Below are 7237 nucleotides of genomic sequence, written 5' to 3' on the forward strand. Positions count from 1 at the left end.
TTTTTTTTTTTTTTTTTTTGGATTATTTTTCTTCTTTTTACAAAACTTGAAACTTGAAGGACTGCTGTGTACTTGTAAATAACAAAACTATTGTGCACTTTGTGCTTGTGACGTCTCTTGTCCAAAAACGCTGTTTCCTTGAGCCCATCCCGTCGGTGCATTCTGTATCTGGTGTGTTCTCAAAGTTGGGTGTTGGAGGGGACAGTATCCTATTCACAGGGTGCACCTGAGTTACCTAGCCGACAAAATGTTAGGCTCTGCCTATCTAGTAAGACCTCAAAATCTCACTCGAGATGATGTCTTCCTGGCCAAAACCTTAGGAGGCAACATGGGCTCTCTCTAATGCCTGCCAGACTGGAATAATTGTTTAGTTTTCCTTTTTATTGTTTAATTTATTTGCACAAATTCAGAAGAGCTATTCTAACTAAATTATTACGTAGATATTGGGATTTATATTTTTCCACAGTGGTTGGGATGGGTGGGGAGGAGGAGGGTGAGTTTATACTGTACTGTTCTATATTAAGCTGCTGCCTAGTATTTGATGCCTGCAGAGCTAAAGGTGGTTGGACTGAATCCCGGAGAACATCAGTTCTTCTCATTCTGACTTTGTGATTTTTCTTTTTTTCTAAATGAATTTCTTTTGTATTTCTCTCTTGTGCTTGCATGTTTTGTACGCTCCTCGGTCCTGCAGTCTGCCCTGACAGCAAGATCGGGGACTGGGATCACTATTGTGGAAGGATAAACGCAATCAGATAGCTGTAAATACCTTTATCTAAACTGTAAAATTGCTTCCTGTATTGGAGAATAGATGCTTATCGCGAAATAACGCACAGGAAAAAGGCAGATTGCAAAGTAGATCAAAAAAGAGACAGGAATTCTCAGTACTGCATGGATTTGGAACGCGCTGGCCTTTGCTTTTGTATTTTCTGTTTGCAGAAACACAAATTGCTTTTCCTTTTGTGTCTTCATCTTTTCCTCTTTACAGTGTTCATTTTGTTTGGTAGCAAGACAGAGGGTGATAAAGGTTTTCTAAGGAAGCAAAGCCCCATTCATCTCCATGCAGCAAAGTGCTTAAGTCCTGTGGTAAATGACTTGGGCACCTGCTTAAAACTAAGCATGTGCTTTGCTGTATCTGAGCAAAGAAACTCGTGGGAAAGGAAGGGAGTGAGTAAGTGATTATCAGGATCAGGAAACAGTATTAGATCAGGCACTTAGCGACACTGGAACTCTTGTTCTGTATCAAACGTTGTTAATTCAGGTCTGTGACATTTATGTTTTCTGTACAAAACCTGTTGTGGGTCTGATCTCAGCCTGCCATTCATCCCGCAGTGCAGCAGTTTAATAGCTTTGGGAACCCAGGTAAGCAAAGCTGGCAGTAGCATCTTGTAAACACTTATTTTGGGCATTGTTTCCTCCTAACTCTGCTTCATGAACAAACAGATGTGCATTTGGAAAGTCCAGGCAGTTTGATTCAGTTGCTTCTTAAATCAAGGTCTGCTCATTCTCTTCTAAATGCCAGTTAATGTAGAGGAAGATCCCCCACCACCCCCTCCAAGAGCACAAGCCGCATTGATTTTAAATTGTACTTGTGTTCCTAAATCCATTAGGCTTCTTTGAAAATCTTCCCCTGTGATTTTTAACTGCAGTTTCCCCTTTCCTTTAACATGCACAGCTATTTGCTGACTACAGAATACAGTACCTTGTGCTTTAATGCTTGCAATATCATTTTAAGCTCTTAAAAATGTAATAAGATTATTTAATAATGCTATAGTGTATTATTTTTAATTCTGATAAGTGCACCCTGTTTGAAAGGGATATTTTGTCTTAAATTACAAAACTAAAAACAAAAAATACCACCGTGCTACATTACTTTCTAACATGATGACGTGGAGAAACCACAGGGGGTTAGGGAAAGTGGGTTTTAAATATCTGCACCATTTTGCAAAGGGATCTGTTCAAATTGAGGGGTTGGGGAGAAACTGCCCTGTGGTTCTTTCTCTGCAGAGGAACATTTTTATACATCTTTTTTTTTTCCTTTCATTGTGTTTTTATAATTTAAAAAAGAAAAACAACAACAAACCAAGCCAACTCCTGGTTATTTCGTAGTCTCCTTTCCATTTCAGCTTTTGTAAATTAGGAAATAATTCTAAAGTTACTAAGAGGATCATTTATTTAAAAGAGAACTACAATAAATAGCATATGAATTATGGGTAACATTAGATTTAACTTTTCCCACGTGAGTGGGGGAGATTCCTTGAAGGCATGGATGCAAATATAAAAATATAAAAGATCTAAATAAAGCTTATTTTAAAGTATGAATGAATTTGATGTGATTTAATTGCTTCCAAGTTGTGCTTGCTAGGCCTAGGACCCTGGCCACTAACCAGGGGCTCAAATCTGAGCTGGTCATGTCCGCTAATAATCTTGGGCGTTCTGCCACTCACCACCATGGTATCGAAAGCCCTGCCGAGTGCTCTTTTCCCCAGAACCAGAGTTTGCTTAAATGTATTGTTTTCTTTCTAGCTAGTTAGAAAGGTTCACAAAAACTGATTTCCGCAGGCAGAAACACAAGCCCCGCTTTGAAATTCGCTGCCTTTTACTTTTTTTAGATGGATTTTCAAAAAAACCCGTTTGAGCTGGGAAGCAAATCGCTGACTATTGGCAATAACTTGCCTTCTCTTTTCAAGTCTTACCTGCGCTGCCCAGTCCTTCCTTGTAGCGCTGTAGCTCATGGCCTAACTCCTTCCCGTGGCTGTTATCGTGCTACAAAAGAATTGGGACGATTCTCTCTGCTCACAACTTGCATTTGAAATTGTGATGTCAAATCGTTGCTCAGTGTGTCTTTTGCTTCGTGAAGCCCTAACCAGTGTCAGATTCCTGCGGGAGGCCGCGCTCTTCAGCTATGCTCTTACATCTGCTTTGCTTGCCCGCAGAACAGGCGCACCATGCACCGACATCAGTCAGCTCGTGCCTGCTGCTTATGGCAGATGTGCCTCAAGTCACAAGCCACCTTGTCCTGAAAGCCCTCGTTTGGTATTCTAGCCATCTGCCCTAGCTGTGAAGCTTTGATCGGCTGTGCTCTCCTAGCGCCCTCCCTTTGCACATCATAGGACGCGGTCTATATTAAGAACCGTAGGTAGCATAGGTCAGCTGTGGACATGAGAGAGTCTGCAAGGAATTGAAATGCTTCCACAAGTTTCTTTTAACTGCATCCCAAAGTCTGGGTGGACCCAAATGTTCCCCCTGCAGGGCTGAATACCCAGGACAGTACAGCAGTGTTCAAACATGTTATAACCAGAAAATGAACTGGATTAGAAATGGCATCTCCTCCCTGAGCAAAATGCAGAGAGAGAGAGAGACAAACCATGGAAAACCAATTTCAAACATGCTTTCTTTTTTTGTGTGCTCCAAGACTGGGGGTAAGTAATACAAGGCCAAATCTTCCTCCCTTTCCTAAGGGTCACGTTACCCCACATTTGAGCATCCTTCAACCAAAATGATTTCATCCTGTGCTGCTGTCCTAGCCACTAGACTGTCCTTCCTCCTGCTGCCGACAGGGGAGAGAATAGGACCCCCAGGACAACAGAGTGGTCCTGTCGGCTATTCTGTCCCCTGTAGACTTCAGTATGGAGAGGGGGGAAGATTTAATGAGGAGAATATTGTGCCAGGAGAATGGGGAAGTGGGAACTAGAGGAGGCAGAAGAGATCTTGCGATGGAGCTGCGGACAGTGGGGTAAGAGTAGGGGCAAAGAAAGGAAAGGAAGAGGAGGCACGGAAAACCTGACTTGCCTCTTCAAAGTTGGCTTAAATTGGGCCAGTTTTGAATGCACTGAATAATGCAGACCTCGGTTTACTCAAAAGCAATAGGAAGCAACCTAATCCTAGCAGAGGAGAACGTCACTGCCAGAAATACCACAATACCACGTCACTGCCAGAAAAGCCGCAGTTGCAAATCCCCCACCAAAGCAGCGCTGAGTAATATGTTTCTGGTAGTGGAGAAGGCAAAGGAGAAAAGACAAGCCTACTGCCTGAGCCCAGGAAGAAACAGGACCTGAATGGGAGGTTTGTGCTTCACCCAATGTAGCACCAGCTGTGTATTTTGAACTGTCCAGGCTTTGGGGCTTGGGGCTTTGTTTCAGGCCTCTCAATCAAATAGAGGACAGTGATTTTTATGGGTTGCGACTGGCATCGAGGATCAAGACTCCAGCAAAAGGTTAGTTGAGCAGAAAGCCTTGAGTTGGAGCAGTCTCCAGCTTTGATTTTGTATCTCTGGAGAGTGTCACGGGCAACGCCGAAATGCACGGGAAGCAGGTAAGGGATCCTGCAGTTCAGAGATCGGCGGGGACACGAAATGCAGGGAGGCAAACCTGTGGGCAAGGTGGGGCTCCCTGAAGAGCTGTGGCTGCTAAGAGCACAGAGGTTTTCCAGCGATACTGATCCTTGTCCCTCAACCTGCTGAACTTACAACATCTGACAGTGCAAGGATCAGTCTCTGCAATAGCAGGGAGTGTTGCAGCCAGGCCTGCCGGACTGGGCCAGTCATGGAGGGACCATGGGACTGAACCTGTAGTTCTTAATTGTCCTAGCAGGGAGGTAATGCTTAATAATTGCTTTGACAGGGAATTAATTCATCTATCACGATATAGTCTTTAAAGGAGAATTGCCTATTCAGCATTTCAGCCAGGGATGGCTTACGAGCCTAAAGCCAGATCTACACCCCACTCTTATACCAGCCAGGCCGTTTAGGGATGCTGTATTTTCACTGAAATGGCAGTGCTGATACAAATTCTAGTTGTGGGTGAGCTTGTGTCAAGGTGCCCTATAACCCTGCAGTTTATTACCACTCCATGTAAGAGAGAAGCCCTTACCTGGATCTTTCAGCCAGGCACCGCTCGCATAGCTGCTTTGTTGTGGATGGGCATCAGTCCTTCCAGCCTTCTGATTCTCCATGAGATCCACTGAGCAAAAGAAACAAATGCACTGGTGACACGGGTTGCTCCAGCTGCACTGTCTGTCCAAGCTACTCAACTCAGCTATGGTGGTGTGTGAGCACCGCGTGGTGGCTGTGCTAACACAGCCAGAGGAGAGTGCTATTTCTCCCCTTACAGATAGGAAATCAAGGCACTGGCAGGATAATGGCTTGTCCAAAGTCATTTGTCCAAAAAGCAAGGACTTGAAGGCAGGTATCCCAAGCTCTAGGCTAGTGCCCTAGTTGCTGGACCTTCATCTACCGCATAAGATCTCCAGAAAGTAATCGCACCCCGCCCTTCGTGACTCGGCCTTTCCTCTTAAGTAGTCAGGGGGATCTTTACAAATAACCATGCAACACCCCCCCTCCCATGGCACAGGTGGTAATATCCCCCATTTTACAGGTGGGGAAACTGAGCCACCAATGTAAAATACCTGCCCAGCCTTGTTTAAAAAAGCCATGGCTGGGGTGGGTTTGGAACCTGGAAGCCCTCCCTCCAAATGCCCTCATTTATAAATGCACAGAGCCATCTACTGTATGCATGGGCCATAGCTAAATGAGAAAATAAGCAATTGCTTAGAGAGGTAGTATATTGGAACAACCCTAATCACTGAGGGGTATTTCCATGAGGTGGTGAGAGAGAGTTCCCTGTAGCTCCGAAGTAAATTTCCCATTGGAATACTCTTGCCTTTTTAATTCACTTTTCTGTTGAGAATAGGTGGCCTGGATGACAGCATATCTACCTGGGGGAGTTGGCAGCTGCGTTATAAGTAACTCTTTGCAGAGCACCTTTTATTAGCAAATCCAACTGGACCCTTTCTGCTGAGGCAGCTTTTGAACTCAGCGGACCAGATCTTCAGTTAGTCTAAGACTAACAAACTGGAGCTATATGGATTTACCACCACTCCGGGATCTCAGCTGCTGGTGACAGGAGGCTACACTGATTTCCACCAGCTGGAGCCTGACCCCTGACTTTGATGGAGCTGTGCTGATTGACAGCGGTGGAGGACCTGGCATGATGACTGCATCAAAATCCGTGCAAGAAAGAGGTGTCAGAGAGGTAGATCTGTGCTGGAAGAGAGGCATGAAAGCCTGCAAGTAAGGAGTCTGGTGATGAAAGCCACATTTTAAAATACTTCTCACCAGGGGTACTGAGAACATGGGGAAATGCTGATAACGGCATATAACTGCATGTGGTGCTATACAACCGTTAGAGCTCTGTGTGCTAAGATAGACATTGCTCCTCCTTCCACAGAGAAATTGAGGCAGAGGACTGAAAGGATTTGCTCAGAGCAACAAGGATGCCATGGCCCAAATTAGCATGCGCATGTTCCTGGGTCCCTGTCCTGTGCTCAGGAACGTATTCCTTGCTTTTAGTGCTGCTTACTTCCCTCCGTTAAGAACAGTGAAGCCAGTGGCTAGCCCAGTCTTCTCACTTTCTGCTATGCAGCTGTGACCACCACACCATGGTGGTTTGATAAAGTAAACTCTTCATTGTCCTTGAACCCCATATCACCCACCCCTAGAACGCACCTCCACCTGCAAGCCCCAGCGTGTGCATCTGACGGCCACGCGTGTTTATCTGTACAATGGCTCTGCGCTTTGGGGCCAAGCCTGGTGCAGGGCTGGTTCAGAGCTGCACAACGTACAGCCTTGACAGCCTCACATGGCTTGCGGAGCCATAAAGCCTGACCTTCCCCTGGGACCACAGGCCTAGACCAAAGCTGCTGAGCTGCCAGCATGTCCTGCTACTGAACACAGCCGACTGGCAATTTCTGTTCCATTACCAAAAGGTAATGCTGAAGCTGGGCACATACATATAATCTTGTGCCAATGCAGTCATGGGTTCAGAAACAGAAGGTAGAACTGCCCTGTAGGCCTGAAGCTGCTTGGTATATGTAGCTATCTCCATCTACAAAGAACAAAGTGGCAGAAACTGCCCATGATACCTAGAGTCTAGGCATTGGATAAGCAGAGAAATGAGCAACCCCCAGGCCTAGAGCTGCCTCTTCCCAATAGAGGAAGAGAAGCAAACTTAGGTGACACTTTCAACCAGCTGCTCTCTGCTGCAAATACCAGAAATTAGGCCTGTGCGAAGTGGGTAGTATCCACTTCGGCTTCAGATTCGGCCGATTCGGGGGACAGTTATTCGATTCAGTGATTCAAATCACTGTCCGGATTCGATTCGGCCGAATCTGATTCGGAGATTCAGCAGGAGCCACATCAGCCAGGCCCATTCCCCCCCCCCCGCTGTCCCAGCCCGGCAGG

General features: G+C 45.7%; 1 protein-coding gene across 4 annotated transcripts in view; it reads left to right on the plus strand.

The window, feature by feature from the left end:
- Positions 1-7237, plus strand: part of KAZN (kazrin, periplakin interacting protein) — a 417992-nt gene that overhangs the window by 390574 nt on the left and 20181 nt on the right. The gene's annotated exons all lie outside the window — the stretch shown is intronic.

This window comes from Gavialis gangeticus, unplaced genomic scaffold, assembly GCF_001723915.1.
Source record: "Gavialis gangeticus isolate Ggan-Ray unplaced genomic scaffold, GavGan_comp1, whole genome shotgun sequence".
Classification (NCBI taxonomy): domain Eukaryota; kingdom Metazoa; phylum Chordata; order Crocodylia; family Gavialidae; genus Gavialis; species Gavialis gangeticus.